The sequence below is a fragment of the Sphaeramia orbicularis genome, chromosome 10 (assembly GCF_902148855.1).
Source record: "Sphaeramia orbicularis chromosome 10, fSphaOr1.1, whole genome shotgun sequence".
Lineage (NCBI taxonomy): Eukaryota > Metazoa > Chordata > Actinopteri > Kurtiformes > Apogonidae > Sphaeramia > Sphaeramia orbicularis.
In genome coordinates, this window is record NC_043966.1 from 218,449 (window position 1) to 243,378 (window position 24,930).

Below are 24,930 nucleotides of genomic sequence, written 5' to 3' on the forward strand. Positions count from 1 at the left end.
TGTGTATGTATGTGACTGTATGTGACTATGTGTGTGTGTATGTACGTGTGTGTGTGTGTATGTACGTGTGTGTGTGTATGTACGTGTGTATGTACGTGTGTATGTACGTGTGTATGTGACTGTATGTGTGTGTATGTGACTGTATGTGTGTGTGTATGTGACTGTATGTGTGTGTATGTGACTGTATGTGTGTGTGTATGTGACTGTATGTGTGTATGTACATGTGTATGTGACTGTATGTGTGTGTGTATGTGACTGTATGTGTGTATGTACATGTGTATGTGACTGTACGTGTGTATGTGACTGTATGTGTGTACAGGTTGGTAGGGGTTTGTTTATAGATAACAACAATCTCGTGTTGTATATCAAGTGATTTAGCACTAACAGTCTGAGGACTGGATAAGCGGTGGCTTCCTCCTACTCCCTTTCAGGCACAACAGTTTTTTGTTTTTTTTATTTGTGTATCGTTTGTTATTTTTGTTCCATATGTTTTGTATTATGTCTGTCTGAAATAAACTAACCTAACATTTCGGATACAGAGAAGGTAATGGCACATGTATTAAAAACCATCAAGCCTCTGTTTGCATTGCATCTGCTCATCACTTGATTTCCATGTCAACTGCTTTCTGAGTGCTCAGTACATAAAAGAATCCACTTAGTTAAGAGACTGGAGAGTCATCCATTCAAGCCCGACCTTCATTTTCTTCGACAAAATAAAAAAAGTTGTCAAAAGAGTAAAGTACAGATACCTGAGAACTGTACTTAACTACTTCACCATCTCTGCATGCCTCCAATCAGACTGTGGCTGATCTGGGTCTCTGCTGATGCTAATGCTATCAGAGACACAGAGCATCTGTTGAAAATCGCCCGGCAGACCTTCCACCTCTTGGCATTCTTCTCCTCGCTCGGCCGTTCACAGACTATTAGAGCGTTTATGCCGCCGGTGGAGAGGGAGCCGCTGAACTCATTTCACAGGTTAATTAGAACAAAAGGATCAGCCTTTCAGCGGCCGAGAGGCTTTCGATTATTGAAAGGTTGTGGCTCGTTCTCCTTCCTGCGAGCCTGCGAGTATATTGGGCTCCTTCTTGGCTAAATGCCACCTATCAATCACCTGATCACGCCTGGCCGCTGCCATTAGTGTCCCGTGATTGAGACGTAAGCTTTGTAATCATCTTCAGGCCGATGCAGATGGGGATATTAATAGTGTGAGCCGGCAGGAAATGAAATCACAACTCAGGGCAACTTTTAGGGTTAATAGTGACCAACAGAGATGATGGACACAAAGAGTTTTAATTGAAAAATAAGAAAAGATGATGTTTAAAGACCAGCTATGGCATTCAAATATGTGTATCATTTGTCCTTTTCATATTAAATTGAGAATCCACAATTAGAAAATGAAAAAATGACTTATTTCATTATTCATTTACAAATCGAGTTGTTTTACATTCTTTCGATTGTACGCACACATAAAAAATGGACCAAATGTTGGGTTTCATGTTGACATTTTTGATCTATGATTTGGTGTGACCCGGAAGTTACTTCCTGGTGTGTTGAGCCGGACGACTGTGGGTTTGCTAGTATTCTGCCTAATGCATTCTGCGAAAATGGAGAATTTGGTGTTATTCAGAGGCAGCAAACACGTTACTCTGAAGGAGGATGACATGACAACTGAAAAAATGGTCCGGATCTTCCGGGTATTGTTGTTTTGTCTAATACAGTGAGTCCATGGTAGACAATCTAAGTAGAAGACACTTCGCATAACACACGAAGAAGTCAGTAACTTCCGGGTCAGACAAAATTGGACATCAAAAATGTCAACATGAAACCCCACATTTGGTCCATTTGGTTATTTACAGTTTTTAATGTGTGTGTGTACAATCAACAGAATGAAAAACAATTCAACAGCATGAATAATGAAATAATGAGTAATTTTTTTCCTTTTTCAATTGTGGATTCTCAGTTGAATATGAAAAGGATGCATGATACATGGATTCATTCAGCATACCATTTTTCTTTGTTTCTCTCACTTAAATTACTTTTTTTGGCAACAGTTAACAGTAGCTCACATTGAATACACTCACATGATCCGAGTATGTTCCAGTTTTTCCTGAGGGAGGTTTGGGTTTCAGCGTCTCTGGGTCTTGTTCATGACCAGTAGGTAAATGGAACCATAGGCTGGGTCTGACATCTGAAGGACCAAGCATCGTCCTTGAAGAGGGATCTCAGGCTATGTCGTTACCCTAATTTATGGTCATGACTGGAAGAACAAGATCGCAAATATCTGAAATGACTCCCTTACATTAGCTGTAGTCTATAAAATGTCCAGTGTTTTTGAAGGAAAGGTTTGAAAAGTCACAAAAAAGTCAATGGTTATTATGTGAAATGGGTTTGAAACATAACCTAGTGCTACATTAAACTGACAGACCTAAACGGAATAGAAGAATAGAATATTTTGTTGCTTTTTTTGCCTCTAAAATGTCTGTAGTGCTTTTTAAGATAAGATTAGATAAGACTTTACTCATCCCACTATGGAGAAATTTCACAGTTGAGAGCAGCAAAATACAACAAGCAAGTGCAGAGAAGACAGGTAGAAAACATTAAAGTATGACACATGAAATATAAAGAGAATAAAAAATTAAAAAAAAAAAAAAAAAAGCTATTTATATTCATATATTTTTATCAGGTTTAAATATAATTTACATATCCAAAATATAGTTGCAGAGTTGCATATGTATAGTTTTCATGGATGAGACCATGAAAAAGCACCATGATCATGTTCAAGTACTTTATTTGATTACCCATGATGCCAAAGGTCAGTCAGATCATCAGTCACATTTAGTTATATATTTGCTATATCAGAACTCATTCTCAAAAATATGTTTCCGTTTCCCATTCAGAGCATTAAGTCTTGTTTAACACAGGAAAAGAACACCAGTGGAGAGTAGAAACTTTGCAACAAAACAAAATTCAAGCCATTTTCTATTAATTTTCTTCTTTGCATAAACTTTTTAGAGGTGAGACATCAAAATGCACATTATGGAAACACGGAGGTTCAGGAAGCCCCCCCCCCAGCGCCTCCGTTTGGAGGTCTAACTGGCGTGGCCAACTGGGCAGAGGCCCCGGGGCCGTCCCAGGACTCACTGGACGGATTATCTCTCCCAGTTGGCCTGGGAATAGCTGGGATCCTCCCCAGAGGGTGTCAGAGGAGACCAGGAGGCCAGGGTGTCTGTGCTCCCCCTGTTCTACCAGGACCTTGAAATGGGTCGAGTAGTGTGGCAGATGGGTGGAAACAGGTACAAATCTGTTTGAAGGTGTTAAGATTGACTCAGTTCAACTCTAATGCAGTGCTCTATGAGCTGTTTTTCCATGGCCTGTTCAGTACAAAAATACCAACACATAATTATGGAGCAATTTAAGTCATATCGATCAGTTTAGAGCTTAAAAAGAACAAGTTAAAGAAAAAAAAAAAAAATATATATATATATATACATATAATGAAACATACTCATGACAATGTTCATGAAAAAGGAGAAATTGGTGTAACAGTGAATACAATTCAACATGTTATTGCTGTTTTAAAACCCATTTTGAGCCTCATTCTACATTATTCTTTTTCTTATTCTACAAAGAGCCAAAATTCTGCCCTTTTCTCTGAGCCCAAAGGACCTAACTTTGGAAAAAAAATCTGAACCATGGTCAATGGAGTGAGAAGAGTCATGTTTTTGTCCTGTTTAATTTGTCACCATCTCTTTCTTTCTTTGTTTATTTGATGAGGACAATGCATATTAATGAACACTCAGTATAAATAAAGACATTATTTTATGTAAATATGCCGGATTTAGCTGGGAGCTATTTTCCATCTGTAGTCTTCAACATTTAAAAACAGACTAAACATACAAACAAGACAATACAGTGTGTACAACATAGTACTATATAAAAGTGTACAACATACAACACATTATTAATACAGTAAATACAATATAAAACTGTCAAGATGAATAACTACTGAGATGGAAATGAAATGCTGAGCTGACATCACAGGTGTTGATAGGTCTGATTAGATTTTAACCTTTTGGTTTTTGGTTTTTTTTGCTCTTTTTTAAATGTAGAAAAGGTGGAGATTCCACAAATACTCACTGTGAGACTATTCCAGCTCTTCTTGCCTATAAGATGGTGTTTTGACCTGTTATAGTTCATCTGAACAGCACGTCACAGTCACCTCTAGAGACATATTTATTTACACATATGACGTTTGTCAAAGTAAAACACCATTTCATAAACTAACATGCAGTTTGTTGTAAAGACAGTAAAGCGAATGCATCACACAGCACCTGCTATATGATGGATTCAGGTGGATAGTCCTTGTATTTACAGATTTTCATAGTCTGATACAGTTTTACAACAAAGTCACACTTTATTCCCATGGAAAATTATCTTTAAAACTGACAAACAGATCCAGGTTGGGTTGGTATGGGGGTCGTCATTGGTTCTGGAGGGTGGGGTTTATACTTTGTGTGTCACAAAATTTAATGTCATAAAATGTGAATTTCTTTCTTTTTTTGTATTGTACTTTTGGAAATGCACAATGAAAAGAAATGAAAAAAACTCATCCAAAAAAAAAAGAAAAAAAGAAAAGACAAACATCATATGGGTAAATGTTAAAATAATTCAGAGAATCAAAAATGTACTTGTCTCTACAGAAGAGGATTAGGGCCACAGAGAAAAAAGGTCCAATATTCATTCATTCATTCATTTTCTGAACCCGCTTTATCCTTACTAGGGTCACAGAGGTCGCTAGAGAGAGAAATAAGTCAGAATTCTGAGAAAAAGTCAGATTTTGGACTTTTTTTTCAGAATAATAATTTTAAAAAAATATCGGACATTATTTTTTCTTTTTTTTTTTTCTCCAGTAGCCCTAATCCTCTTCTGTATGTCTCTCACTATTGACTGCGATACATTTTCCAATATAAGGTCCCATGATGTTGAGCCAGCAGGGGCTGGACTTCAGCTCTCTAAAGAAATCGATGAATTCCTGTGCTCTAATCAGAAATGTGTCCACATGCCCTTTAGTCAGAGTCTGATCAACTTCATTCTTTTTCAGACATGTCGAATGAAAATATCACACATTTCTGAGCCAGATTTGTTCAAGTAAAACTGTAATTGTAAACCTATCAGTTTGAATCTGGACCTAAGTTTTCTCTCGTCTAAGTCATATAGTTAACACACTGAACGGTGGCAGCAGGGTTCCTGTCGCAGTCAGTAAATTTCATTGGATTCAGGAGCACTTCAGGGCTTCAGTTCTGTGTCGGAAAGGGCAGTATCATAGCAAACTGAAGCAGCGAAAATACTCTAGATGTAGCGTGATATTGATTTTCAAGTGGGCCGTTTTTAGCCGTTAGAGCGCATACGAACCCCCAAACTAACCCTTTCAGACCCTCATGTGGCTCAGAGGTGTCTGCGATTCTGTCCTGATGTCCCTGAAGTACTCTCATCTCACATCCGCACCTGATGATCAGATCCTCCTCACCTCCATCTCAGGTTTTTCTGACTTTTTACCGCCTTTAAAACTCTTGTAGTGGCTGGACTTCAGCAGAGAACAGAGATAACGTTGCACTTAAAGCTGCAGACCGAAGCCCTGGACCTTCTCTGGAGTTTGGAGTTGATCTGCTTCATTCAGACAAAAGGTCAGGAGTTCGGTCCGCTCAGACCATCACAGCATCACTTCCACCTGTTCTTACTCTCTGCTGTCAAATAAGAAAGTGTCCTGCGTGTTGGAAGAGATTCCTTTAAAAATGAGTTTGAGGGAGAGCTGAGAACTCGACCCTGATTTCCACCTCCACACTCTGAATCTCAATAATGCACAGAAAACATCTGCTCACTCTCAGCGCTTTAAGGCTTTATGGATATTCACACGAGCCTTTTCATTTGCTTTGTGGTTTCTTTGTGCTCTGAAATGACGAGACTCAAGGAAAACCTTCAGAAGATGAATGCAGAGGAGTGATTCAGGTCCCTGTCTCTGTTGGCCTTTGGAGAAAAGAGAAAATTATTAAATACAGCACAAGAAATAACCTCTCGTACCCATCAAATGTGGCTTTTTTATGAGGTGAAGAATGGATTTAGCAGGCATTTTAATTCAGTCCCATCTTTGATGACACTTGGCTGATGTGGGTATTGTGCTGGTCATTTCTGAGTTATGACCTTCTGTTTATAAGTAAAAAGGCCATCTTGGGCTATTTTATCAGTTTTTTTTATCCTTTAGACACAACATGTACTTCACACAGCAAAGCAGACATGAAATAGAGCTTCATAACACATACAAATATCAAAAAAATGACCAAATTATATACTGGATACAAATTATACAGCTCTGGAAAAAGATAAGAGACCACTGCAAAATGATCACTTTGTCTGATTTCTACTGATTTCTCCAATCGTTCTTATTTTACCTTACTTTTACTGTACATATTATATATTTTATATATATATTATTCTTTTTTTTTAATCACTTCTTACCTTGTATCTCCACTGTTGGTTGTCTGTTGGGATGGGTCAGTGTGTTTTTACTGCTGTCGAAACCAAATAATGTCCTGCAAAGGATCAATAAAGTATCTATCTATCTATCTATCTATCTATCTATCTATCTATCTATCTATCTATCTATCTATCTATCTATCTATCTATCTATCTATCTATCTATCTATCTATCTATCTATCTGTCTGTCTGTCTGTCTGTCTGTCTGTCTGTTTTACCATTTATAGGTATGCGTTTGAGTGAAATGAACATTTTTGTTTTATTCTTGAAACTACCAACAACATTTCTGCCAAATTCCAAATAAAAATGTTATTACTTAAAGCATGTATTTGCAGAACACAACATATGGTCAAAATATTAAACAGATGCAGTGTTTTCAGACCTCAAATAATGCAAATGAAACCAGTTCATATTCATTTCTAAACAACACAATACTAATGTTGTAACTTGGGAAACGGTCACACATCAGTATTTGGTGGATTAAACCTGGTTTTCAATGACAGCTTTCACGTCTTGGTTCTCCGCCATTGCAGTTGGATGACTTTATGCAGCTCCTGCCATAGAAATTCAAGAAGCTCAGACATGTTCTATGGCATGTGACCATCCATGTTCCTCCAGAAGTTTTCACAGTGGGTTCAGGTCTGGAGATTGGGCTGGCCATGACAGGGTCTTCATCTGGTGGTCCGTCATCCACACCTTTATGGACCTAGCTGAGGTCAGGAGCATTGTCCTGACAGAAGAGCTAGTCCTCAGAGTTTGGGAACATTGTCAGAGCAGAAGTCCAGTAGTTTTCAATAGTTAGTGTTGGAGTCCGGTTACTTTTGCAGTACTAATAGGACTGTTTTTGCCTATTGTAAGAAGATAGTAATGGACACAGTAGTGGTTTTTATAGTTCTCCTTCTTAACCCATAAAGACCCAAACATCCACTGTCAACCAAAACCATCTACTGATCTAAACTGTTTCATACCAGGTGTGTGATAGGCGTTGATGCCAGGGTCATCCATGCTGGAAGCAACAAATACCAGAGATCAGAGAGGCCATTAAGATACGGAAACACACGCCAAAGACAATGAACAGGAATGACAGCGCATACACCTTATCACACACCTGGGATGTGGTCCTGGAGAAGACGTCAGACACCAGGGGCATAAACCCTCCCTCCTGTCTGGCCAACAATCCTGAGCAGCCTAAGACATGTCACAGCAACATCATTGTGACACTTCTGATGAAGGCTACAGGAAACAGCTGACACTAGTAAAGCAGGTAAACAAACAACTACCCCTGTGTGATACATGAAATATCTACAATAACTGCATGTGGAAGACAGTATGAAGCTCTACCAGACTTTGAGAGCATATAAAAAGTATCAATGGGACAAATGAAAGGTGTTTTCTTTTTTTTTTTTTTCACAAGTTTACATGAAGTTAAATTTCAGGTTGAATCCAGTCCGTGGCCTTGGATCGTACCAGGACACATCCTGAACAGAGTGATTCACCTGAAAACTCTGCTCATTTCGGGCTCTAACGACTGTTGCCGTGTTAACAGCTCCTTCCAGGTGTCTGTGCCGGTTTCACTCTGTCACATCCTGGAGGTTGACATCGATTTACCGGAAAATAAGAGGACGGATTTCTGACCAAACAGCAACCGCACAGAAATCCCTTTTCTTCGGTTCAGCGCGATGCGTTCCGGTTGACCGGTGAAACGTTCTCTCTAGATATTACACACCTTCTGAACTTTCCATCAGTCACAGCAGGATGAAGTTTTCAGCCTCAGAGACGCTGACTGGCGGCTTCGTTGGCCGTGGGTCAAACATGTGCGGCGTGACGGCCTCCAGTCGCCCTGAATCCCCACATCCTTCTGAATACAACCACACTGTGCCTGTGCTGTGTGTATAAATAGGTGTTGTTCTGTAGGTGAGATGAACACTGGAGACTGAAGCTAACTCCACAGAGACTTAGAGATGGTGTGATGTGGAAGCAGATGTTATCCCACACTGCAAATGTGTGGAATAAACACTCTGCTCTTACATGAAGTCAAAGAGCACACACACACACACACACACACACACACGTATAGAACATGTATGTGATACAAGTACAACTGTGTCTACAATAGAAAATGATCCTTATGAGGAAACTATTCTGCACAAGGCTGTGATCGTTGGATCCTCCTGATGCATGTGTTTATTAAAGGTGGGTCTGAGATCTTAGAGAAACAGTTCCAGCAGCTACATTTTGAAAATACTCAATTCAGAAGTCTAAACCCCTTTCTTCAGACTTCCCCCTGAAGCCACGCCTCCAGAGTACTGGCACGTGCAACGCTTGTTCCCGAGGGTTCACGAGCGCTGCACAGAAACAATTCACCGGCTCCGGCCCCGCCCCCGATCCATGCATACCTCATTCAGTCTTCTCCAACGCCCCCGCTCTTCCAGAACAGTCCCACTTCATACCTATCTGGCTAACGTTACTTTTCCTACTGTTTTAAGTTAGTGACAAAACAGTTCACCAGTGAACTTTCCATCCTTATATAGCTAATCTATCCCAGCTCTGGCTCTGGCTTCATTTCCTGTACCAGCGCTCCAAACCTCTGAGAACGCACGATTCATGCACAAAGAGGGGCACGTACAGAGGGGGGAGGGGCGAATGGCAGTTGAGTTTGATAGACATATCACCGTTCAATCATTTCAATTGGGTGCTCAAAAGGATTGGATGGTGTTTTTCCAGTCCTGTCCGTTCTCCAGGTGACTACATTTTTAAAATTTTTGTATTAAAGCATTTAATTGGTTGTAATCGGAGTGTGAAAGGGATTTAAGCAGTATAGTAAAAAATGCTCCAGGGAAATATCTTGCACCCCACCTTTAAGTTGACAATCACACTTTGGATGTTTGAACATATCTCTGTTCACTCCTTAAAGCAGCGTATGATGTTCGTCAGCAATTTTTCATTAAATCTGTAAAACCCGAGTAATCGCCTAAGTGTCACGAATCCATTAGTCTTTCCATGATTACGCACCTATATCATCAACACAAAAGGCAAATGTATATCTGTAACTGGAGTAAAATCATGGAATAACCTTGACAAAGAATTAAAAACATGCACATCAGTCACTGCATTTAAAAGGATGTTTAAAACTAAGGTATTCAATAAATATAAAATATTAGGATAAAGTAAGACAATTATCAGTATGAATCTAAGATTCTGCTTAGATTATATTATTTGTTTTATTATATTATTGTTTCAAATGTTGGGGACGTTCACGAATTCTGAGACTGCCGACAGTTCGGTTCAGGTGAAAGTTAGTGCCAGTAACGAAGGTGTATGAAAACTGTCACAACCTGCTGTTATTTCAGTTGGTTTTTAATCATTGATGGGGTTGTCCCCCCCACGGATGACATTCATTCAGCAGAAGTAGGATGTGAAAACCAGAGGGGGGGTTGATCCCCACCTCCACCACCAACAAATTGCACCCTGAGTGTATGTACAATTATTATTGCTACTTTTTCTCGTTATTTTCACTTAAATTAAAATAATGTTCATTCATCAAGTTCCTCTTTCTGTAATTTTTGTCTTTTGTCTTTTTCTACTTTAACATGCTTGAAATAAACAATTAATCAATCAGTAAAATCTAAATAAACATGTCCAGCTGTATAACCCCATCAGCTCAATAAAGTCTGGACTTAATTTAAACTTAACTCAAAGTTTTACACCTTTTCCTGCTTATTTGTGATTTGTATTTTTAATGATGTTGATTGCAGAACAGTTTTACTATTTAGTCAAAGGTATTTAAATATGTTTGCTCTGCGTTAAATCATGTGACTTTTAATTTCCCTTGTGGTTTGAAACAGGAGCTAAAAGCTGCCCTTGAGTCATTATTGTAAAAACTCAATAGTTTCTTGTTGCTCTAATGCAAACATAACCAAAAGACAACTATGAAAAGGTTCTGGTTTTTAGTGTTTTTCCAAAAAAGTTTGTAAAATGCCACAGATCTCTGCATTATTCAGCAACAGAATTCATGAATGTTAGTTGAAGTATTATATAGTCAGAAAGTAAATACACTGTGATTTTTCTTTGGTATAAACTCTGAAGTGCAGTTAAAATCAGAAAAAGGATTATTGTTGATTACCGTTGAATATCTGAGTTGGTGTCTGTGTTTCCGTGACATTTCACAGCTCTGAGTGTTTGAGGCGGCTGCGATTTAAATGCTGGTATTTGTTTTTCTATAAAGCAGGGACAAAGTCACAGGGCGCTGAACTAGAAAATGACATTTTAAAGTCATCTGTAGCTTCTGCAGAGTGTTGTGCCCTTTCCTCGTCAGGGTAAATATTAAATATGTCGTTCTTCTTCTTTGAAAAGACGACACATTAGAGAAGCTGCACAATGTTTTAATGCTAAACTCACACTTTTATCTATATGCCTTTAATTCAGCTGCACCAGCAGGATGTAGTTACATCTGTACCACATTTTGTTCCACAGTTTAAGAAACTTCTGTATAGATTTGCATTAAGTATAAGACAGGTATCAAACATGATCCCAGGAGTATAAATTAGTAAGACTAGCTCACACATCAGAGGCTCGGAAATGTTTGTATTTACGAGACATCACCTCTACACAGGAGACATTAAATAACCACAAACCGCTGTTGTTAAGCGAGAGCATCTATCAAAGCTAAATGTTTATTAGAAGTCATCGTATGTGATTTTAATATTTAATTATTTTTGTGGGAATGAATCAAACCTATATAATGAATGTGCTGTAAAACCATAAATATTAAAATATTCATTACAAAAAGGTGAGGAACTGTAGAATTGCATAATATGACAATAAATTAATTAAAAAAGACAAATAAAAGCCAATATGTATCAACAAAACAGTAATATTAACTCTGATGCATGAATTATGAGAACCTTATCAAGATTTTTTTTCTTGAGTGTTTTTATTCATCTTTAGGCATGAAAAAAACAATAAGATTGAATGTTTTTTCTTCTTTTTTTTTTTTAAATTAACCTATTTTACAAGAAGTCCACTCATATGGACACCATGTGTTTAATTTTTGAAGCAAAGAAACATGTATTTAAAACGCAATATCAGAAAGTGATAAACTGTGTGAAAACTATGAAACAAAAGGATTTTTAATGCAGCTAATCTGATGTTTTCTCACCTTTTATCATACTCTAATACTAGTTCTTACTCACTTCATGGAGATAATATATAAAAAATCCTTTTTGTTTAAGAAAACTGTAAATTACAGTCTAATAACAATTAGCAATTGATTTACACTCAATCCCGTTACGGCAGATCAGGTTTATCATGACCATAAAGTTATAGTAATGGTCTGAACTACAGTGTATGGGATGGTGCAGAAGCATCCACTGTGTTGGCTGATATAGAATAGAATAGAATAGAATAGAATAGAATAGAATAGAATAGAATTGTCATGATCTGTGTCTGTGTGGCCCTCGGCTCCTCCTCGGCTCCTCCCTCGGCTCCTCCCTCTGTCATGATCTGTGTCTGTGTGACCCTCGGCTCCTCCCTCGGCTCCTCCCTCGGCTCCTCCCTCTGTCATGATCTGTGTCAGTGTGGCCCTCGGCTCCTCCCTCGGCTCCTCCCTCTGTCATGATCTGTGTCTGTGTGGCCCTCGGCTCCTCCCTCGGCTCCTCCCTCTGTCATGATCTGTGTCTGTGTGGCCCTCGGCTCCTCCCTCGGCTCCTCCCTCGGCTCCTCCCTCTGTCATGATCTGTGTCTGTGTGGCCCTCGGCTCCTCCCTCGGCTCCTCCCTCTGTCATGATCTGTGTCTGTGTGGCCCTCGGCTCCTCCCTCGGCTCCTCCCTCTGTCATGATCTGTGTCTGTGTGGCCCTCGGCTCCTCCCTCGGCTCCTCCCTCGGCTCCTCCCTCTGTCATGATCTGTGTCTGTGTGACCCTCGGCTCCTCCCTCGGCTCCTCCCTCTGTCATGATCTGTGTCTGTGTGGCCCTCGGCTCCTCCCTCGGCTCCTCCCTCTGTCATGATCTGTGTCTGTGTGGCCCTCGGCTCCTCCCTCGGCTCCTCCCTCTGTCATGATCTGTGTCTGTGTGGCCCTCGGCTCCTCCCTCGGCTCCTCCCTCGGCTCCTCCCTCGGCTCCTCCCTCTGTCATGATCTGTGTCTGTGTGACCCTCGGCTCCTCCCTCGGCTCCTCCCTCGGCTCCTCCCTCGGCTCCTCCCTCTGTCATGATCTGTGTCTGTGTGGCCCTCGGCTCCTCCCTCGGCTCCTCCCTCTGTCATGATCTGTGTCTGTGTGGCCCTCGGCTCCTTCCTCGGCTCCTCCCTCGGCTCCTCCCTCTGTCATGATCTGTGTCTGTGTGGCCCTCGGCTCCTCCCTCGGCTCCTCCCTTGGCTCCTCCCTCTGTCATGATCTGTGTCTGTGTGGCCCTCGGCTCCTCCCTCGGCTCCTCCCTCGGCTCCTCCCTCGGCTCCTCCCTCGGCTCCTCCCTCTGTCATGATCTGTGTCTGTGTGACCCTCGGCTCCTCCCTCGGCTCCTCCCTCTGTCATGATCTGTGTCTGTGTGGCCCTCGGCTCCTCCCTCGGCTCCTCCCTCTGTCTTGATCTGTGTCTGTGTGGCCCTCGGCTCCTCCCTCGGCTCCTCCCTCGGCTCCTCCCTCGGCTCCTCCCTCTGTCATGATCTGTGTCTGTGTGGCCCTCGGCTCCTCCCTCGGCTCCTCCCTCTGTCATGATCTGTGTCTGTGTGGCCCTCGGCTCCTCCCTCGGCTCCTCCCTCTGTCATGATCTGTGTCTGTGTGGCCCTCGGCTCCTCCCTCGGCTCCTCCCTCGGCTCCTCCCTCGGCTCCTCCCTCTGTCATGATCTGTGTCTGTGTGGCCCTCGGCTCCTCCCTCGGCTCCTCCCTCTGTCATGATCTGTGTCTGTGTGGCCCTCGGCTCCTCCCTCGGCTCCTCCCTCGGCTCCTCCCTCTGTCATGATCTGTGTCTGTGTGACCCTCGGCTCCTCCCTCGGCTCCTCCCTCTGTCATGATCTGTGTCTGTGTGGCCCTCGGCTCCTCCCTCGGCTCCTCCCTCTGTCATGATCTGTGTCTGTGTGGCCCTCGGCTCCTCCCTCGGCTCCTCCCTCGGCTCCTCCCTCGGCTCCTCCCTCTGTCATGATCTGTGTCTGTGTGACCCTCGGCTCCTCCCTCGGCTCCTCCCTCGGCTCCTCCCTCTGTCATGATCTGTGTCTGTGTGGCCCTCGGCTCCTCCCTCGGCTCCTCCCTCTGTCATGATCTGTGTCTGTGTGGCCCTCGGCTCCTTCCTCGGCTCCTCCCTCGGCTCCTCCCTCTGTCATGATCTGTGTCTGTGTGGCCCTCGGCTCCTCCCTCGGCTCCTCCCTTGGCTCCTCCCTCTGTCATGATCTGTGTCTGTGTGGCCCTCGGCTCCTCCCTCGGCTCCTCCCTCGGCTCCTCCCTCGGCTCCTCCCTCGGCTCCTCCCTCGGCTCCTCCCTCTGTCATGATCTGTGTCTGTGTGACCCTCGGCTCCTCCCTCGGCTCCTCCCTCTGTCATGATCTGTGTCTGTGTGGCCCTCGGCTCCTCCCTCGGCTCCTCCCTCTGTCATGATCTGTGTCTGTGTGGCCCTCGGCTCCTCCCTCGGCTCCTCCCTCGGCTCCTCCCTCGGCTCCTCCCTCTGTCATGATCTGTGTCTGTGTGGCCCTCGGCTCCTCCCTCGGCTCCTCCCTCGGCTCCTCCCTCTGTCATGATCTGTGTCTGTGTGGCCCTCGGCTCCTCCCTCGGCTCCTCCCTCGGCTCCTCCCTCGGCTCCTCCCTCGGCTCCTCCCTCTGTCATGATCTGTGTCTGTGTGGCCCTCGGCTCCTCCCTTGGCTCCTCCCTCTGTCATGATCTGTGTCTGTGTGGCCCTCGGCTCCTCCCTCGGCTCCTCCCTCTGTCATGATCTATGTCTGTGTGGCCCTCGGCTCCTCCCTCTGTCATGATCTGTGTCTGTGTGGCCCTCGGCTCCTCCCTCGGCTCCTCCCTCTGTCATGATCTGTGTCTGTGTGGCCCTCGGCTCCTCCCTCGGCTCCTCCCTCTGTCATGATCTGTGTCTGTGTGGCCCTCGGCTCCTCCCTCGGCTCCTCCCTCTGTCATGATCTGTGTCTGTGTGGCCCTCGGCTCCTCCCTCAGCTCCTCCCTCAGCTCCTCCCTCGGCTCCTCCCTCTGTCATGATCTGTGTCTGTGTGGCCCTCGGCTCCTCCCTCGGCTCCTCCCTCTGTCATGATCTGTGTCTGTGTGGCCCTCGGCTCCTCCCTCGGCTCCTCCCTTGGCTCCTCCCTCTGTCATGATCTGTGTCTGTGTGGCCCTCGGCTCCTCCCTCGGCTCCTCCCTCTGTCATGATCTGTGTCTGTGTGGCCCTCAGCTCCTCCCTCGGCTCCTCCCTCGGCTCCTCCCTCTGTCATGATCTGTGTCTGTGTGGCCCTCGGCTCCTCCCTCTGTCATGATCTGTGTCTGTGTGGCCCTCGGCTCCTCCCTCGGCTCCTCCCTCTGTCATGATCTGTGTCTGTGTGGCCCTCGGCTCCTCCCTCGGCTCCTCCCTCGGCTCCTCCCTCTGTCATGATCTGTGTCTGTGTGGCCCTCGGCTCCTCCCTCTGTCATGATCTGTGTCTGTGTGGCCCTCGGCTCCTCCCTCGGCTCCTCCCTCTGTCATGATCTGTGTCTGTGTGGCCCTCGGCTCCTCCCTCGGCTCCTCCCTCTGTCATGATCTGTGTCTGTGTGGCCCTCGGCTCCTCCCTCTGTCATGATCTGTGTCTGTGTGGCCCTCGGCTCCTCCCTCTGTCATGATCTGTGTCTGTGTGGCCCTCGGCTCCTCCCTCGGCTCCTCCCTCTGTCATGATCTGTGTCTGTGTGGCCCTCGGCTCCTCCCTCGGCTCCTCCCTCTGTCATGATCTGTGTCTGTGTGGCCCTTGGCTCCTCCCTCGGCTCCTCCCTCGGCTCCTCCCTCTGTCATGATCTGTGTCTGTGTGGCCCTCGGCTCCTCCCTCGGCTCCTCCCTCGGCTCCTCCCTCTGTCATGATCTGTGTCTGTGTGGCCCTCGGCTCCTCCCTCGGCTCCTCCCTCTGTCATGATCTGTGTCTGTGTGGCCCTCGGCTCCTCCCTCTGTCATGATCTGTGTCTGTGTGGCCCTCGGCTCCTCCCTCTGTCATGATCTGTGTCTGTGTGGCCCTCGGCTCCTCCCTCGGCTCCTCCCTCTGTCATGATCTGTGTCTGTGTGGCCCTCGGCTCCTCCCTCGGCTCCTCCCTCGGCTCCTCCCTCTGTCATGATCTGTGTCTGTGTGGCCCTTGGCTCCTCCCTCGGCTCCTCCCTCGGCTCCTCCCTCTGTCATGATCTGTGTCTGTGTGGCCCTCGGCTCCTCCCTCGGCTCCTCCCTCGGCTCCTCCCTCTGTCATGATCTGTGTCTGTGTGGCCCTCGGCTCCTCCCTCGGCTCCTCCCTCTGTCATGATCTGTGTCTGTGTGGCCCTCGGCTCCTCCCTCTGTCATGATCTGTGTCTGTGTGGCCCTTGGCTCCTCCCTCGGCTCCTCCCTCTGTCATGATCTGTGTCTGTGTGGCCCTCGGCTCCTCCCTCGGCTCCTCCCTCGGCTCCTCCCTCCCCTCATCATTATCAGACTCACCTGCTGGCGCTGCGGGGCTGCAGCCAATTACCCTCCAGCCTATTTAAGGCTTTGGTTTGCAGCTATGCAGCGCTGGTCCATTCCTCTTCACTACAGTCCATCACCCGGACATTATCCATCTTCATCTACGGACTCTGACCCAGGTTTTGTGTGTTTTTTTATGGACTCTGATTTAGCTTTTGTGTTAGGTTTTCTGTGTTTATCGTTGTGTTGTTTTCATTTATGTTAAATAAACTTGTAGGTTTTTTTTCCCTTCAGTACCGTGCATTTGAGTCCTCTCTTTCCCCCCTGATGTGACAAGAATAGAATAGAATAGAATAGAATAGAATAGAATAGAATAGAATAGAATAGAATGCCTTTATTGTCATTATACATCCATGTATGTACAATGAAGTTAAAAGAGACAACTCTCTTGTGGTGTGTAGTGCAAAACAGTTAAAAAAAAAAAAAAGTGTAAATATGTACACAGAATAAAAACACGTATGTTAACCAACCAAGAAACAGTTGAGATACATATATATATAGCACTTTGACCCTGGCTGGACACTAAGGATATATGTTAAATGTATATCCTTATTCGAGGTATTGTCACTGTAATGTGTTCAGTACCTGTGTTGCACTTGGATAAAAATATGATATGGAACTAAAACAACAAAATCCATGAATATACAAGAGAAAAGCAGTAGAATAGCTGTCCACTGGAGTGACCAGTATGCATGAAAGGGTTAAAACACACTTTGACTGACCATAGCGCATATACAAAATGCCTGTTATTCTTCTTCATATGTTTTTTTTTTCTGTTTTATTCAATGTCCTGATGCCATTGGTCATTAGTTGGATTTTTGCCATTACCAGTCATTGGAATTTCTGTAATTTGATGTCTTGCAGATCCTCAGAGTGCTCCAACTTAACAAAACCCCCCAGGTTTAATACTGGCGTCACCACTGCTGTCAAATGATTGCAATATTTGATTTTTTTGACAGTATTCTTGTTTTGTTCTTTCAACCCTTTCAGAGGCTGTTGAATGGTTAAATCATTCACAAATTGTATTTCTCTGAGCTGCAGAAGGAATCAAGCCTTTTAGCGGAAAATAAATGGTCTTATTTAGCACTACTGTTGATGGAATAGTAGTAATAGTACAAACTCAGCACTTCTTTAACCATTTCAAAGTAAAAGCCCTCTAGAATTTAGTCCATAAAGACCCAGTGCTACTTCTATGGGAGTTCCCAAATTAATTTTTCTCTAGATTTCCCCTATTTTTAACTGATTTATCACCATTTATTATAATATTATCTTCTGTATTTGTATTTTTTCAGTAAAACATCATGTATTTTCTAGATTTAATTTACTGATCGTGTAGATGTTCATTAAAACTCTGATTAAAGTTGAGGAGTATTATATCAAAAACAGAGCAAACTGAGGAAAGAATGACTTTGTTAGCAAATCTATCATTAACTGAACATAAACCAAGTGTCTCCATCCACTGACGGATGACGTGTTTCCATGGTAACCACAGAGCCTCTGAAGGTCCAAATGGGTCATATCTGATGACCGTGAAAAGACAACAAACTGCATTTTACACCAATTATTTACATGGATTAACAGATTTAGTGGATCAACAGGTATTAAACAGTTTAGATCAGTGGATGGTTTTGGTTGCTGGTGAATATTTGGGTCTTCATGGGTTAAGTGGATAGAAACCACACGTTACAGGTCGGAAAGTGTTTGGAAAGTGGACCCGTGCAGGACTCTGTAAGACTGTTACTTCTGTCCAGTCACTCCCCGTTAGTTCACCTGTACTCCCCCCCATCCAGTTGGTGCCAGTGTGCATATTAATCAGTCATTGTCAAGTCTTGTCTCATTGTTTAGCTGATTTAGCCAAAATTAGATGCTACTTTGATAGCGCAAAATGTCAAGACAACTGAGTCTCCTTGGTTATTTTAAAAAGCCCAGTAAATGTGATGGCATTGATAAACGTGGTGAAAGAAGAGGGACTGATGCGGTGGAGGATGAAGGACAAGATGGGGCGCCAATAAGGGGGGGTAAACATGACAAAATCATGGGGCCCAGTATCTGTGGGGGGCAGTGGAGGGGGTCCAGCGGATATAAAAGTTATGAAAATGTGGTGTAGGATCCGCTGTATAACAGAGGTGTAGAAGTCAGGAGGCGAACGTATGTTAAGTTTGGTTTTCACAGTATCATAAGTTATGATGTTTATGGAGGGCACCCCCACGTATATAACCCCCCCACCAGTGCAATAGTTTGAGAAGATAGTCCATTTTTGTAGGGTCCACGATTATGGTTTCATGGGGCCCATAAGTGGAAACGGCGCCCCTAAGGACAAGTAATAGTGCTAGCATTTATCAGCCAGCAGGAACTACAGTTACTGCATAATTGAGTAGTTTTTGAACATTAAATATCAATAAATATGTTTCATTATCATTAAAAACTAAATTTGAAATGGCAAATAATAATGTGTTATGATGGAATTTTTATGACCCTGTCTGTCAATAAAAATGTCTAGTGCAACCTCTGCCTGCAGTGACCAAGAACGGACACTTGAGATAAGTGACACTGGATTACTGTCTTTATTGAACATACTTAACTAAAGTAATGGAAGTGTATGTAAAGTCTATGTGACAGACGCACCTCCGCTTGTGTTTTAACTGTGGAATCCTTTGTGTGTTGTATTTGCAGCTGCCTATCTGGGCCAGGACTTCCTTATAAAACAGGTTATTCATCTGAACATGGGATTTTCCTGGTTAAATAAAGATTACTAATAATAAAATAAAATGGTCTAAAAATGCACATTGTTTCCGTTTTTATTCTTGACTCCTCTTGTTTTGTCTCTGAAACATAACTGCACCGCCATCTTGGTGAAGACTCTCCAAAACACAGATTCTGATCCAAAGGGACCGCTCTGCTAAAAGTAAAGGTCAAATAAGAGCTGTAATAAAGGAGAGCGGACAGGTGTTGCTGTTGTACGTATGAAACGTCTAATTTGTCCGTCCGTGTGTGTGTCCTCGTCTCTCGGTGAGACAAAGCAGACCTGACTCGACCCGGCTGTCGGCGCCGTGGAGGTCACAACACGAACGGTTTCACACTTTAAACTGGATGGCGTCGCCTTATTTCCAGCGTTAAGATAAAACACGCTTTAACGTGGCGCTAAGTGACAGCGGCCAGACGCCTCCTGATGGGACGTCTACGCTGTCGTCTGGACCTCGTGATGGCCGTTTCCGTCCGTCCTTCATGTGCCGGTTGCTTTTTGCCGCCGCTCTGCCTCCTTTCCTCGCTCGCCGCTGATTTGCCCCATTAGGCGAACATCTGTGTGGAGTGTGCTGTCGATCCCAATCAGCTGATTTGAAGCCAGCGCTTTGTCTCCACAGGGAGCTCTGCCGCCTCCTCCACCTCCTCCTCTTCTACCCTCCTCGTCCTCTTCCTCCTCCTTCTCCACCTCCTCCACCTCCTCCTCTTCTACCTCCTCGTCCTCTTCCTCCTCCTTCTCCACCTCCTCCACCTCCTCCTCCCTTCCTCCTCCTCCTCTTCTTCTTCTTCTTCCTCCTTTTCTTCCTTCTCTTCTCCCCCTCCTCCTCTTCCTCCTCCTCCCTCCTCTTCCTCCTCCTCATCCTCCTCCACCTCCTCCTTCTCTTCCTCCTCCTCCTCTTCCTCCACCTCCTCCTCTTCCTCCTTCTCCCCTCCTCCACCTCCTCCGCCTCCCTCCTCCTCCTCCACGTCCTCCTCTTCCCTCTTCCCCCTCCTCCACCCTCTTCCCCCTCCTCTTCCTCCTCCACCTCCTCTTCCTCCTCCCCCTCCTCCACCTCCTCCTCCCTCCTCTTCCTCCTCCACCTCCTCCTCCTCCTCGTTCCTCCTCCACCTCCTCTTCCTCTCATCCTCTCCTCCTCCACCTCCTCTTCCTCTCATCCTCTTCCTCCTCCACCTCCTCTTCCTCTCATCCTCTTCCTCCTCCACCTCCTCCACCTCCTCCTCCACTTCCTCCTCCTCTTCCTCCTCCCAAAAATACGCTGTAAAATAACTGAGCCCTTTCATTTTGATCGTGTGTTTTACTACTATTCTCATACTTTGAACTCCATCACTGTTATCTTTATAAACGTTGGTGTTCCTTTGTACATACATGTTTTAAGAAATAACACATAAACCTAAAATCTGTGGTTTTTGTAGTGAACACATGGATCGAAACACACTGAGACATACTCAAAGAAACGTATTGAACAGCCACTCAACTGCACATTCTGCCAATAAAGCCATAAACATAAACTCTGCATATCCTCATATCAGTCTATTACACTTTGTCTTCTTGTATTTGACCTTTTCCATCTTGGTTTTCCATCATGTTTATTTCTTTTAAATCAACTGCATTTTTCCTTTATGCCCTCCTGTCATTTTATACTGTCTTTTTTTTCATTCATTTTGTGACTATTAGATTTGTTCTCTTTTAAAATGCACCAAAAGCAAATGAATCCAGACTCTAGGCTGAAGAGGAAGTCTGCTGTTTTGGTTGTTTGCCCTCGTTTTTGGCTACTTTTTGCTGTTTTACAGTTAACACAGTTAATCACCGTATTGTAGTGGAGGGTTTTGCATGTATTTGCATCATAATTGCAAGTGTTTATATCATAAAAAGTTCTGTTGTATGGTTGAGGGCAGTCAGGCAAAGAGGTCTTTCCTTTGGGCTTCAGTTCAATGTCAGTTTCTTTAGATCTATGTCAAAGGGCAAGGACCTCAGCCCCAAAATAAGTCAGTGCAAGAAAACATAAGATAAGCTTTTAATAGTCTCATGAGTAGAAAATTTGTTTTGTGGATCTTGTAGAAGGCTTACAACCGTGTCCCCAGGGGTATCCTGTGGGGGGGTTTGGGGTGGATGGCCCCCTGCTAGTGGCCATTCAGTCCCTGTACCGAAGGGGTGTGAGCCTGGTCCGTGTAATAAGTTGGACTCCTCCAGGGCTGCCCTTTGTCACTGACTTCTGTTCATAACTTTTATGGACAGAATTTCTAGGCACAGCCGGGTGGGGGAGGGGTTCGAGTTCAGTGGTGGGAGGCTCTCGTCTCTGCTTTTTGCGGATGATGTGGTCCTCTTAGCTTCATCAAGCAGTGACCTTCAGCTCTTGCTGAGGTGGTTTGCAAGCGTGAAGCAGCTGGGATGAAGCTCAGCTCCTCCAACTCTGAGGCCATGGTCCTCAGCCGGAAAAGGGTGGAGTGCCCACTCCGGGTCAGGTAGGAAGTCCTGCCTCAGGTGGAGGAATCTGAGTATCTCAGGATCTTATTCACAAGTGAGGGTAGGATGGAGCTGAAGGCAAGGCAAGGCAAGGCAGCTTTATTTCTATAGCACATTTCATGTACAAGACAATTCAAAGTGCTTTGCATAAAACATTAAAAGCATTACAGCAGAAGGCATGAGAAAAACAAACAAACAAACAAAAATCAGATAAATAGGTAAAACAGATAAAAGAGACTAGCAGATTAACAGATAAAAACTTATGTCTTAAGGTCAACAGTCGGATCGGGGCAGCATCTGCAGTGATGCAGACACTAAACCGGTCCGTAGTGGTGAAGAGCGAGCTAAGCTGAAAGGTGAAGTTCACAATTTACCGGTCGATCTACGTTCCGACCCTCACCTATGGTCAAGAGCTCTGGGTAAAGACCAAAAGAATGAGGTCGCGGGTACAAGTGGCCAAAATGAGTTTCCTTCACAGGGTGGGCGGGCTCAGCCTTAGAGATAGAGGGAGGAGCTCAGACTTGTGGGTGGGACTCAGAGTAGAACCGCTGCTCCTCCACGTCCAGAGGAGCCAGTTGAAGTGGGATGCATCCTGGACACCTCCCTGCAGAGGGGTTTCAGGTGTGTCCATCTGGGAGGAGACCTCGGGGTCGACCAAGAACATACTGGAGGGATCATATCTGTGGGCTGGACTGGGAACGTCTCAGGATTCCACCAGAAGAGCTGGTGGAAGTGGCTGAGGAGAGGGCTGTCTGAGCTTCTTTGCTGAGGCTGCTGCCCCTGCAACCCAGACCCAGATCAGCGGATGAAGATGATACGGTACGGTACGGTACAGTGATGCCAGATATTGAATTAAGAGGCTGATTTCAGAATTCTGTTTGAAATTACTACTGTAAACACCCAACATTTTGTTAAAGAGGAGCAGAAAATATACGATTGTTCTTTCTTCTCCTTTTCATTCATTCATTTTCTGAACCCTCTTTATCCTCACTAGGGTCATGGGGGTCACTGGAGTCTATCCCAGTTACTTATGGGTGAAGGTGGGGTTCACCTTGGACATGTGACCAGCTCATCACCGGGCGGATGTATAGAGATAAACAATCACTGTCACATTCACACCTATGGGCAATGTAGATTAACCGATTAACCTATCAGTGAATGTCTTTGGATGGTGGGAGGAGCCAGAGTACCCGGAGAGAACCCACGCAGACACGGGGAGAACATGCAAACTCCACACAGAAAGGTCCCACCCCCATCCTTTCATTCATAAAGTGGTTAATCTAATTTAATGATATATAAAAGGAGATTTTCTTTTTGTGTGTTTGTTATCCCATGAATGGAATAAATATAAACTAAATAAACTAAAAATAAAACGTTGCTTTCCTACCATGTAATCTTCATGTTGTGTGCAAACGTTCTCATGATATAAACAGTTAGAAATCTAATGATGTGCTAATTAATTGCGTGAATCAAACGCCGCCGGTGCATAAAGACCTTAAGAATCAGTCGAGTCCAGCAGGAGTAAATATTTAACAGGTGGATATATCACATTAGGAGATGAATTTCAGTCTATTAATCTGTAGAAAATGTCACCATTAATTAATTATTTTGTAGGCACAAAGCAAAGCAGCAGGTTAGAGAAGTAGAGCAGGTTGGTGAGGAAACAAATTAAAGGTTTGAGGTGAGCACCTGATTATTTAGGATTTTATTATACATCAGAAGCTGGAAAATGAAGAACAGATGCTGGAAAGGTTAAAAGAGAAGCAGCTGGACCTTCAGAGATTCAAAAGAGGTTGAATAAGACAGGATGGAATGATAATTTAACACATGTACAGAGTTTTTTTTCAGTTTCTCCAATTAGAGAAACCAGACACACCTGTCCAGGTAACACACACATATGTTACTAATGACCCAGGCAAATGCAACAGTATCTCATATTTAATGGTTTAGTAGTTAATTAAAGCCCAACATTCTACTTAGATGTGCCTTAAAATTCCATAAAACCCCAAATTCTTCAACAACAACAACAACAACAATAATAATAATAATAATAATAATAATAATAATAATAATAATAATAATAATTATTATTATTATTATTATTATTATTATTATTATTTTTATGTCCTTGCTACTTCCCCAGTGCAGCTAGACAGACAGATAATTCCTCAAATGATGACACCTGTTGATTGAATTGAAAAACTGACTTGAATAGGTATTGATGTAAGAACTGAAGTGATTTTAGTTCTTATCAGGAAACATGGGAAATGGATAGATATCAGCTCTGAAATTAGACTACTATGAGCTACTTTTGTTGTTATGATTATATTTGTCCAAACAAATGTATCCTCAGTTGGACCAGGCATTAAAATGAAGAAGAAACTGAAGAAAACAATTGAAGAAAATAATTTTCAGTGACTGTATATCAGATTGGATCCAAATACAGAGACGAATGCATATGTGTGAATATTAGAAGTTTGATAAACAGACAGACGGAATGTTGGACCAGGACTGTTCTTACCTGTACCTGCCCCGGGTAAGAATGGTCAAAATCAGATTCTGTTTGGTTTGTATTGAGTCACATAAGAATGAAAAGACCAGTTTTTGGACACTTTTCTTCTTTTTTTTTTTTTGGACACTTTTTTTCACCTGCAGAGTGAACGCAGCCACAGACATTTCCTTCTTTATTTGTACATCTTCTTCCTTTTCTTTCATTCCATTATTTCATTTCCCTCCTTAACATGCCTCCATCGTATCCGTCCTGTTTCTTCATCCATTCTGTCTTGTCCTGTTTATATCAGTCTTTATTTATTTCCTGCTTGGCTTCTCTTCTTAAAATCTCCTTCTTTAGTCCTTTTCTTTCCTTCTTTTTTTTTTTTTTTTTAAATTTCTTCAAACCTTGAAATCCTCAGAAGACGTCCGTATGAATTATTAAACAGACTGAAACTATTCTTCTGCACAGTTTGCCTGATTGTTTTTTATTGCAGATATTTGTTTACACATCATAAAGTTAAACTGTCTAAAACTGTCTTTTCCTTACTTTGTTGGTTTCCCTCTATCTCTTTCTGTCCTTCCAGCTCACTTCTTGGTCTCTATCAGTTCTATCGTTCCTTTAATAAGAAGAAAGCCGCTTTATTTTTGTTGTATTTAAATTATATTCTCTTACTGTTTGTCCTTCAGATCTTTTCATCGTCTTGTTTCTTCTTAAACATGAAATCTTCAAAGTTTTTAGATGAATTATTAAAAAGAAAAACTATTCTTCTGCACAGTTTGACTGCAATTTTTGTATATTAATTCAGCTTTTTTTTTCAGCTGGAATATACTGACCTGTCACTGAGTAAATGGGATTATATTTACAATAAAATAAATGACAGTGTTTGCAAGAGTAACATTTGATAGAAAATTAAAACCTCATAGTTACCGATAATGATGTGTAACACAAATTAATCAACAGGTAAGAGATAAGATGTGCAGTTATTCCAAATTGTTTTATTAGACAGTGTATATTTTTGCATGATTTTTTGTTTATCTGTTGAAATTT